Source organism: Triticum urartu, chromosome 1, assembly GCF_003073215.2.
Source record: "Triticum urartu cultivar G1812 chromosome 1, Tu2.1, whole genome shotgun sequence".
In the NCBI taxonomy this organism is placed as follows: Eukaryota; Viridiplantae; Streptophyta; class Magnoliopsida; order Poales; family Poaceae; genus Triticum; species Triticum urartu.
The window spans coordinates 151,853,096-151,872,541 of record NC_053022.1 but is presented as its reverse complement, the minus strand read 5'-3'; positions in this window follow the sequence as shown (position 1 = coordinate 151,872,541).

The following is a 19,446-nucleotide window of genomic DNA, read 5'->3' as shown; positions in this document are numbered from 1 at the left end:
TTCACTGGGAGGATAATTGAAGAACTTGGGTCATTATAAGCACCATGGATAGCAACAATCCTCAGGGAAGGCTTTGGGTGAAATATACCCCAAGATAACTCCAAAGAAGAGGTTGATTGGTTGGAAAGATGACTTGAGCGAAGAGAAAATGATGGATTTAAATACCTCACTCTTGAAAACATGTGAAACATGAAACACGAAGGGAAATTGTCAAGAGTGACATAACACCACCTCAAAATATAAGAAAGAAAGAAAGAATCACACTTTGGAAAGCAAGATGAAGAATGCTTGAGCTCCTGTGAAAAGAATCTTGATGAACGCTTCGCGAAGGAAAAAAATCCTTGATGAACCATCAAGTAGAGTCTCCATGAAGAACTCCGGTAAACAAAATGATAAAAAGAAAGAGAAATTGAAAACACAAGGTGAATCCTCGCAATGATTTAGATGGATCTCCGTGATAATTAGAGCTTCGAACTCCGGTAAAGAAAAGATAAAGCATCTCGAACTGAGAATATGATATGATGAACCACTCCGGAAAAAGGAATTAATCACTTGGATGGAACAAGAATAAGATTTATGTTATGCGTATCCTTCACCAATTAAATTGATGACAATTAACGGATTTGGAATACTACTTATTCTCGTTGAAAGAATTAATATAGATATAGCGCAAACTTGAGAAGGTCTTCGACGAACCACCGGTAGAATTAGGAAACAACGAATGAATTGATATGATAAGAAAGAAGGAAAAAAATCTTGAACGAACCACCGTAAGAATTGAAAATGATCGAAGTAGGGGTGAATCACCGGTAAGAATTAGCAAATGAACGAAGGTGCTTGAGACAAACTAGATACATGAGAACGAAGGGATCACGAACTGAATAGAGAATATTTGAATAATTCACCGGTAAAATTAGGAGGATGAGAGATGAAAGCTAGAAGAATAATCCCGAAATGATGGCCTTCAGAGAATCAATACTGAAAATACTCTGAATTGCTCCAGATGGGTGAAAATAATTCCCACAATCGCAAATAATTATGAGAGAATGGCATAAAGCTATCACCATGAATCTTGAAGAGACAAGAACAAGATTGAGAGATAATCTTCTTTGGTTTTCAAAATCCGAGAATGACAACGAGGAACACCACCAAGAATTGTTGAGATACTCCAGGAGAATGAAAAGCGAAGAGGTAGAGACAACAATGAAAAGAATTTTAAAACGATCTTGGAGAAGGCATTTGACTGATGACAATTCATTCTTACGTCAAACTTCGAAAAGAATTTTACGAATATCTTCGAGAGAATTAGAAGAGTCAGGTAAGATCCTAGAAAAAGACCTGTGGGTTAGGGCCCACTCAAAAGAAACACCATAGAATGATTTGAAAGAGAGATTGCACCGGTTGAATTAAAAGACTTGAATAAGATAACAACCTCGAAATAGGTTGAACGGATCTTGAATGAAAAGACAAGCCTTCCGAGATATCGTCAGCACTCCAGAACAAATGAATGGCGAGAAGTGGATGATTATGAGGTGCACCGGCATGGAAAACATTTGAAACGAGTTAAAGGATATGATCAACACCAAAAGCTTGAATTGAATCCATCGTAGAAGAAAACGAGTGAAGAGTGACAAACTTGAAGCTCCGTTAGAATCTTCATGAGAATCACCGGGTAAGAACATGAAGGAAAAGAATGGAGAGACTTCACATGAATCAAAGGATACTTGATTAAGAAATCTGAGTCCTTGAAGAAACAAGGGTGGGAGGGTGGGAAAACAAAGGCACCTTGGAGACGAATGAAACAAACACCGTTGAGAAGAACTGATAATTGATCTTGCGAAAGTTGAAGTGATCGGATCCACTTGAAGAGAAACACGCCGGTTGAAAAAGGATTGACATGACAAACTCGATTATCATGAAGGATTTGTATTCACATCGGAACATGAGAACACCACTTAGGCAAGGTATGGAATCAAAATTTGACTTCGAAGCAACTCGAATACCACAACTCAAAACAAAACAAAGGATTGACTTGCAGAATAAGCCGGAACAAACATATGATAGAGATTTCGCCCGAAGTTTTCGTGGTGGGGCCTACACAGGCTCGATCGTACAGCACCATCATGTACAAGGCAGTGCACATGACATACGAAGCGTCCCCGATTCGGCATAGCCAAGGACTCTTTAAGACACAACGAGACCACTGTAAAACCACCCGTGAATAGGCGGACCACTAGACGTCGAACCCCAATTTCATATCATACATGTGTCGGAAAGAAAACCTAAGAGCTACTTGAATTCCCACTTATAAACTCCCGAAATTTTCCGGTTATGCAATCTGGTGTTGGGGATACAGGGGAAGCATAATATCTCACCCAAACTAACAAATCCTACATCCAGCTGTATCCATCCTTCAACACATAACCAAGAAACCTTCAGAAATCATCTACCTCAACCTTCGAAAAGCATCCATTATACGAGTTATGGCAATACTCCTGAACTCCCGCCCCAGTACTGGGTGGCGTCGAGGTTATCTCACCAACGAACTGCATAAAAGAGATTTTCGATGTCGGCGTACTAAACTCAGGTATTCCAAAACTGCAACGATAAAATTGTGACGACAACACCTCGGAGCTCAACTCCCCGGGACACTTCCACAAAACCCCTGACAGGAGGCACCAAGACAATGTTCTCGTCACAAAACCATCGGAACGATTCCAAGATACCCGCGTGATCCTAAATTTTTTTAGTGAAATTTGAGAAGAGAATAGTCAAAACTCTACGTCAGGATGCCTTACCAGAGCGATGAGGAGACTGGGGAGTAAAAAGAATTCCTAAACTCTCCGATATATAATTCCTAAATGACTCAAAACATTTTTCTAGACTCAACAACGGCTGCTAAAAACGATCAAGCAATGGGGGCTCCTAAGGTCGGGGAAGGCTCTGATACCAACTTGTAACGCCCTCGATGCGGCTATATCTCCCACGTGTCGAAGCACGACTTAGAGGCATAACCGCATTGAAAGCAATGTCGCAAGTGAGGTAATCTTCACACAACCCATGTAATACATAAGGGAAAAGAGACATAGTTGGCTTACACTCGCCACTTCACACAAATACATGAATAAAGCATTACAACATCCAAATACAACCAAGGTCCGACTACGGAACCAAAATAAAAGAAGAACCCCAAATGCGACAAGGTCCCCGATCGACCCCAACTAGGCTCCACTACTGATCAACTAGAATGAAACAACACAAAGGAAAAGATCTTCATCGAGCTCCTCCTTGAGCTTGGTTGCGTCATCTGCACGGACTCATCGGCACCTGCAAGCTGGTTTTGGAAGTATCTGTGAGCCACGGGGACACAGCAATCTCGCACCCTCGCGATCAAGACTATTTAAGCTTATGGGTAGGGTAAAGGTATGAGGTGGAGCTGCAGCAAGCGACTAGCATATATGGTGGCTAACATACACAAAAGAGAGCGAGAAAAGAAGGCAAAGCACGACCGAGAAACTATGATCAAGAAGTGATCCTAAAACAACCTACGTCAAGCATAACTCCAACACCGTGTTCACTTCCCGGACTCCGCCGGAAAGAGACCATCATGGTTACACAGGCGGTAGATGTATTTTAATTAAGGTCAACTTCAGGTTTTCTACAACCGGACATTAACAAATTCCCATCTGCCCATAACCGCGGGCACGACTTTCGAAAGTTCAAATCCCTGCTGGGGTGTCCCAACTTAGCCCATGACAAGCTCTCACGGTCAATGAAGGAATAGACCTCCTCCCGAGACATTCCGATCAGACTCGGTATCCCGGTTCTACAAGACATCCTCGACAATGGTAAAACAAGTCCAGCAAGACCACCCGATGCGCCGACATCCCGATAGGAGCTGCACATATCTCGTTCTCAGGGCAACACCGGATAAGCAATCCGTACAACTAAAACCAGCCCTCGAGTTTCCCCGAGGTGGCGCTGCAAGGGGCTCTAGTTTGGACCAACACTTAGACAAGCACTGGCCCGGGGGGGTTAAAATAAAGATGACCCTCGGGATGCGCGACTCCCAAGGGAAAAAGGATAGGTGGCAAATGGTAAAACCAAGGTTGGGCCTTGCTGGAGGAGTTTTATTCAAAGCAAACTGTCAAGGGGTTCCCATTATAACCCAACCGTGTAAGGAACGCAAAATCCGGGAACATAACACCGATATGACGAAAACTAGGGCGGCAAGAGTGGAACAAAACACCAGGAATAAGGCCGAGCCTTCCACCCTTTACCAAGTATATAGATGCATTAATTAAATAAGAGATATTGTGATATCCCAAAAAGTAAACATGTTCCAACAAGGAACAACATCTCCATGTTCCAACAAGGAACAAACTTCAATCTTCACCTGCAACTAACAACGCTATAAGAGGGGCTGAGCAAAGCGGTAAAATAGCCAATCAACGGTTTGCTAGGACAAGGTGGGTTAGAGGCTTGGTTCAACAATATGGGAGGCATGATAAGCAAGTGGTAGGTATCGCAGCATAGGCATAGCAAAGAGCGAGCATCTAGCAAGCAAAGATAGAAGTGATTTCGAGGGTATGATCATCTTGCCTGAAATCCCGCAAGGAAGAAGAACGAGTCCATGAAGAAGACACACAGACAAAGTCGAACGAATCCTCACAACAAGACGTTATCGGAACCAACGCGAAGAAGCAACACCGGAAAGAAGCAAACAATCATGGTAAACAACCATCACATAATCATGGCATGATGCACAATCAAGTTTGATGCATGTCCGGTTTAAATATGCATGGCATGACAAAGTGCACAAACAATCCTACAAATTAAGTGGAGCTCATTATGCAACAGAGTTGCATATTGAAGAAAACACCACATCGATTATTTAGTTCTCTCTCATTTAGGTGCCCAACAAGATTAAATGTTGTTAGCATGGCAAGAGGTGTCACATGATGAAACTATCTAATCTAGGCAAGTTTAAATGAGGCCGGAACAACAAGCAACAAGTCCGGAAAAAAATCCTCATGTGCATATTTTGGTTATGGTACTGTTCTGCCCTAAACCACATTTTATGGTTATTAAACATGCAAGATGATGCCACCATGTAAATCTAGGCATTTTCTACCCCATTTACATATAAAGATTATTTAATTCGGAGCTACGGTTATTTAGTTATGAAATAAAGCATTTTAGCAAGTCATTTAAGCAAATTTAAACAAACAGCATTTTAAACATTTTAAACATAGATGAAAGTTGGATATTATTACTCTACACAAAATTCTAAGCAACTTTCATATATGAATTGTTTTATTCCGATGCATCGATGATGAGTTATTATATGCATGAAACAGGAGGGTTCTTCTGTAAAACAGGCAGACTCGGGATAATAGCTAAAATCGCAGCATAGGGAAAAAAATATCACGGGCCGCATCTGGCTGGGCCAACAGTGCACAGGAGGACTGGGGCTGCTCACCCAACTGGGCCAGGCCCAGTCGGTTGGCTAGGCAGCGCACGAGGGAGCTGGGCCGGCTGGCGGTTCGAGGCCCAAGAGTAGCGCTCGTCTCGCTCGATGCGGAGCGAGGCTCTGGGTCGTCCTCCTCGCGCAAGGGCGAAGCAGAGGAGGCGAGCAGGGCAGCGGGATCCGGCCAGGCAGGGCCGTGCCTGGAGGAGAAGGCAGATCCAGCCGGATCTGAGGCGGGGATGGTCGCAGACGGTCCCTGGCGGCGGCACTGTGAAAAAACAACACCGAGAGGCGGACCTGAGAGAACGAGAGAGATGGGAAAAAGGAGGGAAAGGGAGAGGCAACGGGTCCTGGATCGGTCGAGATGGGGAAGGGCGGCCGGCGCTGTCGTGGAGGCTGGTTCACTGGAGTTGCTCGAGGGGAGGAGTGCGTGGCCTCGGGCGCTTGGTTGCCGATGCAGAGCCGCAGAAGCAGGGAGGCCGGCGTGAGGGACTTGGCGGCAGGGACAGCTTGAAGCTGCTGCTGGTGGCAGGCGTGAGGGATACGAGGTGAGGAGGAGGCGCTCAGCTGGAGGGTTCGAGCGACGGGAGGAGCGGGCGGTGGTGTGGTGGTTGGTTGGGTGGCGAAAAATGATGAGGATTTTGGATCGGGGACGAAGCCACTGATTGGATGGGAATGGATCCTGAGGTGGATGGTGAGAAAAGTGGCGGCGGCGGGTGAGGGGATGGATGGGACAAGTGCCCTAGGTTTTAGGGTTTTGACCATATTTAGACTAGGGAGGATATATATATATATATATAAGGAAAGAGGGGAAGTTTATGGGCTAATCCGTCCCTCCGATCATAATCGGACGGTCGGGAAAAATAGGCTAGGGAGCCCAATTAACAAAACGGAGATGTTTTGTAGATGTTTGGGGATGTTCCGGATCCAACGGTGACGACTGCCTGGGTCGGGTCCGGGACAATTTCGGACGCGCACGTGAGGGGGTTTGATGCACTGAGCAGAGAGGGTTTCGGACCGTGCGGTCGCATCGGACAACTCCGGAAGCGAAGAGGGGAAGGAGGATGGACTAGGTGGGCTGTGGCGAGACTGCGAGGGGGAGAAGAGAGAGGGCCCGGCATTTGTTTCCGGAGACCGAAAACGTCCGACGTTAGACCGACTATAATGTCGCTATAGTTTAACGGTTGGGCTATCATACGAACTCCGAATGCGATGAAACTTGACAGGCGGTCTATCTACACTATAATAAGACCACACGTCAAATCTCATCCCATTCTGAGAACATTTTCCGGCCACTTATAAAATAATATTTCGAACATGCCACGGGTGCGTGCAAGTGTCTGGGCTCAGAACGGACAACGGATGGCACTGGGGGAACCCGGATTGATGCAGGTTTTGAAAACATGATGATGCAATGCACATGATGACACGATGAAATGCAACACGCAAGCTAATGACATGGCAACGCAGCGAATAACTGGAAGACACCTGGCACATCGGTCTCGGGGCGTTACAAATTACCATCCTATAAACTTTAATAATTCTTTGCGGAATCAATTCATCTTTATCATTAGGAACGACAGTAATAACCCTCTTTTGATGCGGAGCATCCTATGGACATCACCATGTCAAGAGTCCATTTGGCAAGTGACACGTGCCACATCTACTTCATACATACAAAGGTGAATCATCACCTTTACACGTGTCCACTTGTACCTTTCGAGGATGGTATACTACTTGACCCCTCTCTCGTGTGCATACATAGGTGTGAGCGGAGCTACACATTCATCGAGGAGGAGTCCAAGAAGAAGAGAACATCTACACCATCCAAGAGGGAAGCCTGGAAGTGGAGAAGGAAGCACCAAGAAGAAGGCAGCAGCTCCCAGGCGACCCCGTGCGCACGGGCACCTCCGACCCTATGCCCATGGACCTCCCAGGCTGGCGGTCCTGAACACCCCGTGCACACGGCCATGTACCGTGTAAACGGGACCCCCGTGTGCACGGGCTCATGCGTCGGGTCTCTGGATACCCCGTGCGCACGGGCTCCACTTACCCTGTGCGCATGGGGCCCCCTGTGTGATGTTGCGGGCTTTGCCCTTGTTTTACCATCTCGCCCCCACTTATCCCTCTCTTTTCCTAGGACTATATATACTCCTTCCCCTCCTCCATTTGGACTTAGCTAAGAATAGATCTAGATATTGGAGCTTAGCTCATGTACCCCCCCCTTGTGGGATTCCACTTGAGAGAGATAAGACTCCATTGGAGTACAAGACCTCCATTGGAGAAGATCCCTAGTGGATAAAGCCCCCATCTAGGGAAGGATCTATCTATATCATCAAGCCCTCATCTCTTTCATAGGATTTGGGATGAACTCTACCATGTATCTTATTTCCCTTTGATTGTTCATGTGCCTTGTGGATCTTGTGTGTTTGTTGGTCTAGTGGATGTGTGATTGGACTTGTTCTTGAGTATTCCTCTTGTTTTCTCCCTTGTGTTCATCTTGTTCTTGGGGATTCCCCCTCCAATTCGTGAAAGATCTCCACTTAGGGTTTCACCCTACAACATCTTGGTAGCAGAGCCATGGTTTCTCATGAAATTGGAGCCCCCCTTCTTAGTTTTCTAGCCTAATGTTGCTTGTTCTTGCCCAATTTCGAAGATCCCCATAAAAAGAGCCATAACAATTTTTTTGTGATTTGAAGTTTTTGTGAGTTTTTGTTGATTTATATCCATGGATCTGATGAATAGCAAGTAGATCTACCCCCTCTTGCATCCCCATACCCCAATTTTTCTTCCCCCCCTTCGAATTTGACAAGAAAATCGCGAAATTTCCGCCTACCCCATGCCCACGGGGTCCCAGCCCCGTGCCCACGTGCCCCCGCGTAGTCCCAGGTGACCCTGTGCCCTCGGTACGTGTACCGTGTGCACGGGACCCCTTGTCCACGGGCCTTGGACCCCGTGCGCACGGCCCTCCCAGAATCAGCCATGTCCAGTTTACGTTTTTGGTCATAACTTCCACTCCCGAACTCCGATTTGGGTATTCTTTGGCTCGTTGAAAAGCTAGCGACGTGCCCGAGCTGCTCATATTGGTTTTACCACCATTTGAATCCATAAATGTCCTCCATTTTTGCATCTTTTGCATAGGCCATCCGCCATAACTTCTGCACCACCGCATAAAACATCCGCAAACTAACCCATTTTGGTTCCTTTGGTATTTGTGGTTGTTGGAGTTGTGATTTGAGTCTCCTAAGGTGTTTCGGCTACTTAGGGACGGTTACATCTTCATCCACCACCGGTGACTTGTATTGGTCCATCGACTACATCCACCATGAGCTTCCACATCGACGACGACCATCCATCCTTTGAGACCATCTTCAACCGGAAGCAAGGCCGGTTACACCCGACTTCGAGAAAGGTTAAGTGTGACGAAGGTATCCATTCTGTCATGAAATTTTCCTTCCTTGCCATTACATCTTGATAGCCCCACCATCTTTGCGCATACCTTCTGATAACCCACAAGTATAGGGGATCGCAACAGTTTTCGAGGGTAGAGTATTCAACCCAAATTTATTGATTCGACACAAGGGGAGCCAAAGAATATTCTCAAGTATTAGCAGCTGAGTTATCAATTCAACCACACCTAGAAACTTAATATCTGCAGCAAAGTATTTAGTAGCAAAGTAATATGATAGTAGTGGTAACTGTAGCAAAAGTAATGTTTTTGGTATTTTGTAGTGATGATAGCAATATCAACGGAAAAGTAAATAAGGAAAGAACAATATATGGAAAGCTCGTAGGCAATGGATTAGTGATGGAGAATTATGCCGGATGCGGTTCATCATGTAACAGTCATAACCTAGGGTAACACAGAACTAGCTCCAATTCATCAATGTAATGTAGGCATGTATTCCGAATATAGTCATACGTGCTTATGGAAAAGAACTTGCATGACATCTTTTGTCCTACCCTCCCATGGCAGCGGGGTCCTAGCGGAAACTAAGGGATATTAAGGCCTCCTTTTAATAGAGTACCGGACCAAAGCATTAACACATAGTGAATACATGAACTCCTCGAACTACGGTCATCACCGGTAAGTATCCTGATTATTGTCACTTCGCGGTTAATGGATCATAACACATAATAGGTGACTATAGACTTGCAAGATAGGATCAAGAACTCTCATATATTGATGAAAACATAATAGGTTCAGATCTGAAATCATGCCACTCGGGCCCTAGTGACAAGCATTAAGCATAGCAAAGTCATAGCAACATCAGTCTCAGAACATAGTGGATACTAGGGATCAAACCCTAACAAAACTAACTCGATTACATGATAAATCTCATCCAACCCATCACGGTCCAGCAAGCCTACGATGGAATTACTCATGCACGGCGGTGAGCATCATGAAATTGGCGATGGAGGAAGGTTGATGATGACGATGGCGACGGATTCCCCTCTCCGGAGCCCCGAACGGACTCCAGATCAGCCCTCCCAAGAGGTTTTAGGGCTTGGCGGCGGCTCCGTATCGTAAAATGTGATGAATCCTTCTCTCTGATTTATTTCTCCCCGAAAGCAAATATATAGAGTTGGAGTTGAGGTCGGACGAGCTCCAGGGGGCCCACGAGGTAGGAGGCGCGCCCTAGGGGGGCAGGCGCGCCCCCACCCTCATGGCTAGGGTGTGGCCCCCTTGGTCTTCATCTTTTGCAAGGATTTTTTATTATTTCCGAAAAGATGTTCCGTGAAGTTTCAGGTCATTCCGAGAAATTTTGTTTCGGCACATAAATAACACCATGGTAATTCTGCTGAAAACAGTATCAGTCCGGGTTAGTTCCATTCAAATCATGCAAGTTAGAGTCTAAAACAAGGGCAAAAGTGTTTGGAAAAGTAGATACGACAGAGACGTATCAAGTCCCGAAGCTTAAACCTTTGCTTGTCCTCAAGCAATTCAGTTGATTAACTGAAAATGATAAAGAAAAACTTTTACAAACTCTGTTTGCTCTTGTTGTTGTAAATATGTAAAGCCAGCATTCATGTTTTCAGCAAAGATTATGAACTAACCAGATTCACGATAACGCATAGGTCTCATGTTTACTCATATCAATGGCAGAATCAACTGGCGAGCAAGAATAATAAATCTCGGATGACAATACTTTCTCAAAACAATCGTAATATGATATAACAAGATGGTATCTCGCTAGACCTTTCTGAGACCGCAAAACATAAATGTAGAGCACCTTTAAAGATCAAGGACTGACTAGACATTGTAATTCATGGTAAAAGAGATCCAGTCAAGTCATATTCAATGTAAACTAACAATAATGAATGCAAATGACAGCGGTGCTCTCCAATTGGTGCTTTTTAATAAGAGGATGATGACTCAACATGAAAGTAAATAGACAGGCCCTTCGCAGAGGGAAGCAGGGATTTGTAGAGGTGCCAGAGCTCGGTTTTGAAATAGAGGTGAATAATATTTTGAGCGGTATACTTTCATTGTCAACATAACAACCAAGAGATGGCGATATCATCCATGCTACACACATTATAGGCGGTTCCCAAACAGAATGGTAAAGTTTATACCCCCCCTCCACCAACAAGCATCAATCCATGGCTTGCTCGAAACAACGAGTGCCTCCAACTAACAAGAGTCCCAGGGGAGTTTTGTTTGCAATTATTTTGATTTAGTTTGCATAAAGCATGGGACTGGGCATCCTGGTGACCAGCCATTTTCTCGTGAGTGAGGAGTGGAGTCCACTCCTCTTGAGAATAACCCGCCTAACATGGATGATACAAACAGCCCTAGTTGATACATGAGCTATTCAAGCATACAAAACATGATATTTATTTGAAGGTTTAGAGTTTGACACATACAAATTTACTTGGAATGGCAGGTAGATACCGTATATAGGTAGGTATGGTGGACTCACATGGAACAACTTTGGGGTTTATGGAGTTGGATGCACAAGCAGTATTGCCGCTTAGTACAGGTGAAGGCTAGCAAAAGACTGGGAAGCGACCAGCTAGAGAGCGACAACAGTCATGAACATGCATTAAAATTAATCAACACCCAATGCAAACATGAGTAGGATATAATCCACCATGAACATAAATATTGTGAAGGCTATGTTAATTTTGTTTCAACTACATGCGTGAACACGTGCCAAGTCAAGTCACTTAAATCATTCAGAGGAGGATACCACCCTATCATACCACATCACAACCATTTTAATAGCATGTTGGCATGCAAGGTAAACCATTATAAGCTCCTAGCTAATCAAGCATGGCACCAGAAACTATGATCTCTAGTTGTCATTGCAAACATGTTTATTCATAATAGGCTGAATCAGGAATGATGAACTAATCATATTTACAAAAACAAGAGAGGTCGAGTTCATACAAGCTTTTCTCATCTCAGTCAGTCCATCATATATCGTCATAATTGCCTTTCACTTGCAGGACCGAGTAGTGTGAATAATAATAAGAGTGCACGTGCATTGGACTAAGCTGGAATCTACAAGCATTCAATAAACAGGAGAAGACAAGACAATATGGGCTCTTTTGTCAGGTCAATAATAATGCATATAAGAGCCACTTCAACAATTTAATTATGGTCTTCTCCTATCGACCCCCAAAGAAAAGAAAAGAAATAAAACTATTTACACGGGAAAGCTCCCAACAAGCAAAAGAAGAACAGGAAATCTTTTTGGGGTTTTATTTTTAATTACTACTACAAGCATGGAAAGTAAACTACTTAAAAGCTACAACTAATTTTTTGATTTTTCTTAAGGTTTATTAAACACACAAGAAGAAAGCATAAAAAGGAAAATAAACTAGCATGGATGATACAATGAAAAAGTATGAGCATCGACATCTAGCAATGAGTTTGTGAACATGAATGTAATGTCGGTGGGAAATACATACTCCCCCAAGCTTAGGCTTTTGGCCTAAGTTGGACTATGGCCACGGCTAGCCTGGCGAATATCCATAGTAATAGTTGTGGTCGTACTAAGATGCAGCAGCTATCGCCTCCTGAGCTGCAGCGTGGCGACGAGCGGCCTCCGCCCTCCTCTCGTACTCATCTGCCTCCTCTCTGGTAATAACATATCTTCCTTTTGCCTGATAATCAAAGAAGACAGGAGCAGGGAGAGTAATACGAACAGCACGGCGTCTGTCAAAGATTAAGCAATACTGGAGAGGTGATTCATTCCTCTCAACAAACTGGTGGTGAACCATAGCCTCATAATCCAAATAAGTAGGAGGCAACTCAATATCATCTTCACGTATGGCTATACCAAGAAAATTAGCTATGTGGGTTGCATAAATTCCACCAAAGAAATCTCCATTAAATCTATTAAGATGCAACCTACGTGCAACAATGGCTCCCAAATTATAAGATTTATCTCCTAACACAGCACTCCTAAGAATACTGAGGTCAGGGACACACATGTGACATACCTCATCTTTACCATTAATGCATCTACCTATGAAGAGAGCAAAATAATGTATAGCAGGAAAGTGAATGCTCCCTATGGTAGCTTGTGTTATATCTCTAGATTCCCCCATAGTTATACTAGCAAGAAAAGCTCTAACTTCAGATTTGCGAGGTTCCCTGACACTACCCCATTGTGGAAGTTTGCAAGCAGTGGTAAAATACTCTAAGTCCATAGTTTAAGAATTTTCATAAAGATCAAACAGGACAGTTGGAGAATTACGTGAAGATGAAAAGTCAAACCTCCTCACAAAGGAACTAGTGAGATAGTGATACTGGCGGCACTTTTCTTCCTCGATGCTCACAAGATCAGCGTTACACAAATATGCGTTAAATTATTCCTTAATTCCCGCTTGATCCATAAAGTTTTCTAAAGGCCCTTCACAAGGACGCACTGGAGCGTCTCTTAGTGGTTCTTCATCAACATCACGCATTGCAAGCCTGGGTCCTTGCTTCCTTGAAGAACCACCTTGGTACATTTTCCTAAGCATATATCTTCCTCTGAATTTTTTTTGAAATTTTTAGTAACTTCAAACAAAAGTGAACCAAGCTCAACAAAACTGATAGCAACAACTCCTACAAGTGCCTAGAGCCTATATTCTTGGAACCACATAAATTTGACATGCAAGCTCAAGAACAGGGTCACCTAGGAAGCACAAATTTGCAATGAATAAAGCACTAGAACAAAAACTAATTGGACCAACGGAGGAGTCACATACCAAGGAACAATCCCTCCCAAGCAGTTTTGTGAGAGGTGCTCTGAGCAAGGAGATCGAAAATCGCAGCAAAATGAGCTAGAACTCGTGCTTGAGCTGGATATTCGTGTTTGTGGGAGGAAGAAGGAGTGTGTGGGTGCAAGAATAAGTGGAGGAGAGCCACCGTGGGCCCACAAGGCAGGGGGCGCGCCCAGGGGTAGGGCGTGCCCTCCACCCTCGTGGCCAGGTGGATGCCCCCCGTGCTGTGTTCTTGGTGCCAAATATTCTCAAATATTCCAGAAAAAATCATATTTAAATTTCAGGGCATTTGGAGAACTTTTATTTTCGGGGTATTTTTATATTGCACGGATAATTCAGATAACAGATGGAAAATACTTATTTTTATCTTATTTAATATAAATAACAGAAAGTAAAAGGAGGGTACAGAGAGTTGTGTTTTCTAAATTCATCCATCTCATGATCATCAAAAGGAATCTATTAACAAGGTTGATCAAGTCTTGTTAACGAACTCATTCCGAATAACATGGAACCGGAGAAATTTCGAATAACACTATGTTACCTCAACGGGGATATGCACATCCCCAATAATAAGAATATCATATTTCTTCTTGATAGTAGGGAGAGGAAATTCAAAACCTCCAAATATAATCGATGGAATTTTTCCAATAGAGTTGATACTATGAACTTGAGGTTGTTTCCTCGGAAAGTGTACCGTATGCTCATTACCATTAACATGAAAAGTGACATTGCCTTTAGTGCAATCAATAACAGCCCATGCAGTATTCAAAAAGGGTCTTCCAAGAATAATAGACATACTATCGTCCTTGGGAATATCAAGAATAACAAAGTCCGTTAAAATAGTAACGTTTGCAACTACAACAGGCACATCCTCACAAATACCAATAGGTATAGCAGTTGATTTATCAGCCATTTGCAAAGATATTTCAGTCGGTGTCAACTTATTCAAATCAAGTCTACGATATAAAGAGAGAGGCATAACACTAACACCGGCTCCAAGATCACATGAAGCAGTTTTAACATAGTTTCTTTTAATGGAGCATGGTATAGTGGGTACTCCTGGATCTCCAAGTTTCTTTGGTATTCCACCCTTAAAAGTATAATTAGTAAGCATGGTGGAAATTTCAGCTTTCACTATCTTTCTCTTATTTGTAACAATTTCTTTCATGTACTTAGCATAAGGGTTCATTTTAAGCATATCAGTTAATCACATCCTTCCCTTTCACTCCCCATGGCAGCGCCAGCCATGGATGCCCGAAGCTCCTCGCATCTCCACTCGACCGGCCTACCGCCGCCATCGCGACCCACGTCCCCGCCACCGATGACTGTCACTGCCTCGCGCCCTCAAGCTCCAGTGCAGCGCCTCTGCTCCACCTTCTGCCTTGCTGCCCCGACGTGCCTCGTCCTCATCGCCTTGCCGCACGACCCTGAGCTTTCCATTTGGGAGGCTCCATGCTGCCATGGCCTCTGCCTGATGCTGTGCCGTGCTGCCACCGTCAAGTCCTGCCTCCGGCCTGTTTCGCCTTGTTGTAGTGCACCTTGTCTCCTCTGCGTGCATGGTGCCATCTCTGGCCCCTTTCTCCTGCAACGCCCTGCCTGGCCGATTTTGTTGTTTCACTATTGGGCATGAGCAGCTATGGCCCGACATGTTATGTTGCTACTTGTGCGTTGCCCACCAGAGGCCCTTTTGTCTTGCTTCTTGGTTTGGCAAGAACGTTGCCAAGACCCGTACGCGGACCGTCAAGCATCGTCTTTGGGATTTTTCGTGAAGTACCATCCCACGGGATTTCACCAAGATCGATGCTGAACAAGTACCCTCTCTGAGCATACTCCAAGTTCAACTCATTGCCGTGTACGACTACCGTCGCCGTGGATCCGACAAGACCAAGTGTACAACTAACGTCAACCTTGGATACATCAAGTTTGACTATCGTTGCAAGAACGAGACCGGCAAGTCCGGAAACCCCAAGTACAACAACAACCCTGAAGGGATTCGAATCCGTCAACTTCCTCTTCGAAACGTGAACCACTACTTCCACTTCGAACTTGTTCCGCCCCGAAAACGCATGCTTCGAAGGTATAATCCTGAGACGACCCGTGGACGAATGCTTTGTTGTATGGGATGGCAGCGTTGGCACCGTGTCCGAAATTGTCGCCTGCATGTTCCTCCTCGTTCCCATGTCGCCATCTCGTGGGAAACCAGTAACCGGGAGCACCCCACCATCTTTGCATCACATGCTCACGCCAGCCTTCTTTTACATCGGCATCTCAATGAGTTGTCATAGTAGCCAGAATGTTGCCGTGGCACCCCTTTCTTACGCCGTGGTGACAAAATGCTCCATATCTTATAACATGCCAACATCTTCATAAAAATTGCGTATAACTTGCATATGTCATCCGCATCATGATAATAACATTTAAAATGTTTAAAATTGATGTTTGCATTAAATTGCTATATGCACATGAGGATTTACCGAAATTGTTGTTTGATGTTTTCAGCCTCATTTAAACTTTGCCTAAAATGTGTAGTTTACTTATGCTTCACCTCTTGCCATGTTAACCAACATTTAAACTTGTTGGGTTCATAACACGAACGAACTAAATAATTGAATGTGGTGCTTCGTCAATATACAACTCGTTGGATATTGAGCTCCACTTAAATTGTAGTATTGTTTGTTGCACTTTGCCATGCCATGTATATTTAAGTCGGACATGCATCATATTTGATTATGCATCATGCCATGTTTATGTGATGGTTGTTTACTTTGTTGTTTGCTTTTTTCCGGTTGTGCTTGTTCTTGATAGTTCCATTTACATTACAATTGTGAGGATCCGTTTGACTATGTTGGTTCATCATCTTATTCATGGACTCGTTCTTCTTCCTAGCGGGATTTCAGGCAATATGACCGTCACCTTGGATCTCACTACTATCTTTGTTATGCTAGTTGTCTCGATGCTATCGTTATGTCGCGCTACCTACCACTTGTTCTTCAAGCCTCCCAAATTGCCATGATAGCCTCTAACCTTTTTACCCTTCCTAGCAAACCGTTGTTTGGCTATGTTACCGCTTTGCTCAGCCCCTCTTATAGCGTTGCTAGTTGCAGGTGCAGTTGCAGTTTGTTCCATCTTGGGACATGGATATCATGGGATATCACAATATCTCTTATTTAATTAATGCACATATATACTTGGTAAAGGGTGGAAGGCTCGGCCTTTTGCCTGGTGTTTTATTCCACTCTTGCCGCCCTAGTTTCTGTCATACCGTTGTTATGTTCCTTGATTTTGTGTCCCTAACACAATGAGGGTTTTATGGGCCCCTCTTGACAGTTCACTTTGAATAAAACTCTTCCAGCAAGGCCCAACTTTGGTTTTACCATTTTCTCAACATAATAACTTAACATGATAATAAACTTGATGCATAGGGAGTTAGCGCTCATGGTGTTGGTCCCAAACGGGCAGACTGCGGGGCTGTCTCGGGGAAATCCGAGGTATTTGGTATATACCTATAGGCTGACCCATCCGGACGTGGCCTGAGACGAGATACGAGCGACTACTATGAGGGTGTCGACACGCCGGTAGGTCTTGCTGGATTAGTTTTACCATTGTCGAAAAGTCTTGTGCACCAGGATTCCGAGTCTGATCGGAGTGTCCCGCGATGGAGGATTGTCTCCGCGGATCATGAGTTTGTCATGGGCTAAGTTGGGACACCTGATACGTCTCCAACGTATCTATAATTTTTGATTATTCCATGCTATTATATTATCTGTTTTGGATGTTAATGGGCTTTATTTTACACTTTTATATTATTTTTGGGACTAACCTATTAACCCAAGGCCCAGTGCAAATTGATGTTTTTTTGCCTATTTTAGTGTTTCGCAGAAAAGTGATATCAAACGGAGTCCAAACGGAATGAAACCTTCGGGAGTGTGATTTTTGGAACAAATGTGATCCAGATGACTTGGAGTGGACGTCAAGAAACGAACGAGGTGTCCATGAGGCAGGGGCGCGCCTACCCCCCTGGGCGTGCCCCCCTCGTGGCTCAACCGACCTACTTCTTCCTCCTATATATGTTCACATGCCCAGTAAACATCCAGGAGCACCACGAAACCCTATTTCCACCGCCACAACCTTCTGTACCCAAGAGATCCCATCTTGGGGCCTTTTCCGGAGCTCCGCTGGAGGGGGCATTGATCATGGAGGGCCTCTACATCAACTCCATGGCCCCTCCGATGATGTGTGAGTAGTTTACTTCAGACCTTCGGGTCCATAGTTATTAGCTAGATGGCTTATTCTCTCTCTTTGGATCTCAATACAAAGTTCTCCTCGATCTTCTTGGAGATCTACTCGATGTAACTCTTTTTGCGGTGTGTTTGTCGAGATCCGATGAATTGTGGGTTTATGATCAAGTCTATCTATGAACAATATTCGGTTCTTCTATGAAATCTTTTATGCATGATTGGTTATCTTTGCAAGTCTCTTCGAATTATCAGTTTGGTTTTGCCTACTAGATTGATCTTTCTTGCAATGGGAGAAGTGCTTAGCTTTGGGTTCAATCTTGTGGTGCTCGATCCTAGTGACAGAAAGGGAAACGACACGTATTGTATTGTTGCCATCGGGGATAAAAAGATGGGGTTTATATCATATTGCTTGAGTTTATCCCTCTACATCATGTCATCTTACCTAATGCATTACTCTGTTCTTATGAACTTAATACTCTAGATGCATGCTGGATAGCGGTCGATGTGTGGAGTAATAGTAGTAGATGCAGGCAGGAGTCGGTCTACTTGTCACGGACGTGATGCCTATATACATGATCATGCCTAGATATTCTCATAATTATTCGCTTTTCTATCAATTGGTCCATAGTAATTCGTTCACCCATCGTAATACTTATGCTATCTTGAGAGAAGCCACTAGTGAAACCTATGGCCCCCGGGTCTATCTTCCATCATATAAGTTTCCAATCTATTTTTACTTTGCAATCTTTACTTTCAATCTATATCATAAAAATACCAAAAATATTTATCTTATCATTAATTATTATCTCTATCAGGTCGCACTCTCGTAAGTGACCGTGAAGGGATTGACAACCCCTTTATCGCGTTGGTTGCGAGGTTCTTATTTGTTTTTGTAGGTACGATAGACTTGCGTGTGGCCTCCTACTGGATTGATACCTTGGTTCTCAAAAACTGAGGGAAATACTTGCACTACTTTGCTGCATCACCCTTTCCTCTTCAAGGGAAAACCAACGCAGTGCTCAAGAGGTAGCAAGAATGATTTCTAGCGCCATTGCCGGGGAGTCTATGCACAAGTCAAGACATACCAAGTACCCATCACAAACTCTTATCCCTCGCATTACATTATTTGCCATTTGCCTCTGGTTTTCCTCTCCCCCACTTCACCCTTGCCATTTTATTCGCCCTTCTTCTGTTTGTCTTTCCATTTGCTTTGATGTCTTACTTGGATTGTTTGCTCATTTGGTTGGAATAGTTTTAGTACTAAACAGAGAACCTAAGACCTATAGATCCTCATCCGCTTGCTAATCTTTTTAAGAGATCCAATTATGATGAACCAATTGCTAGTGAGTTTTGTGCACTAGATTATCGTTATGAGGTTTTGCTTGAAATTCTTGAATGTGAAAATTTTGATGGAGTGCTTTATGAAGTGATTCTCGATAGATCTTTGAATAAAAAGAATGATTAGAATGATTTTATTATAAATCCTATTAATGTCAATTGTGCTTATAATATGCAAAA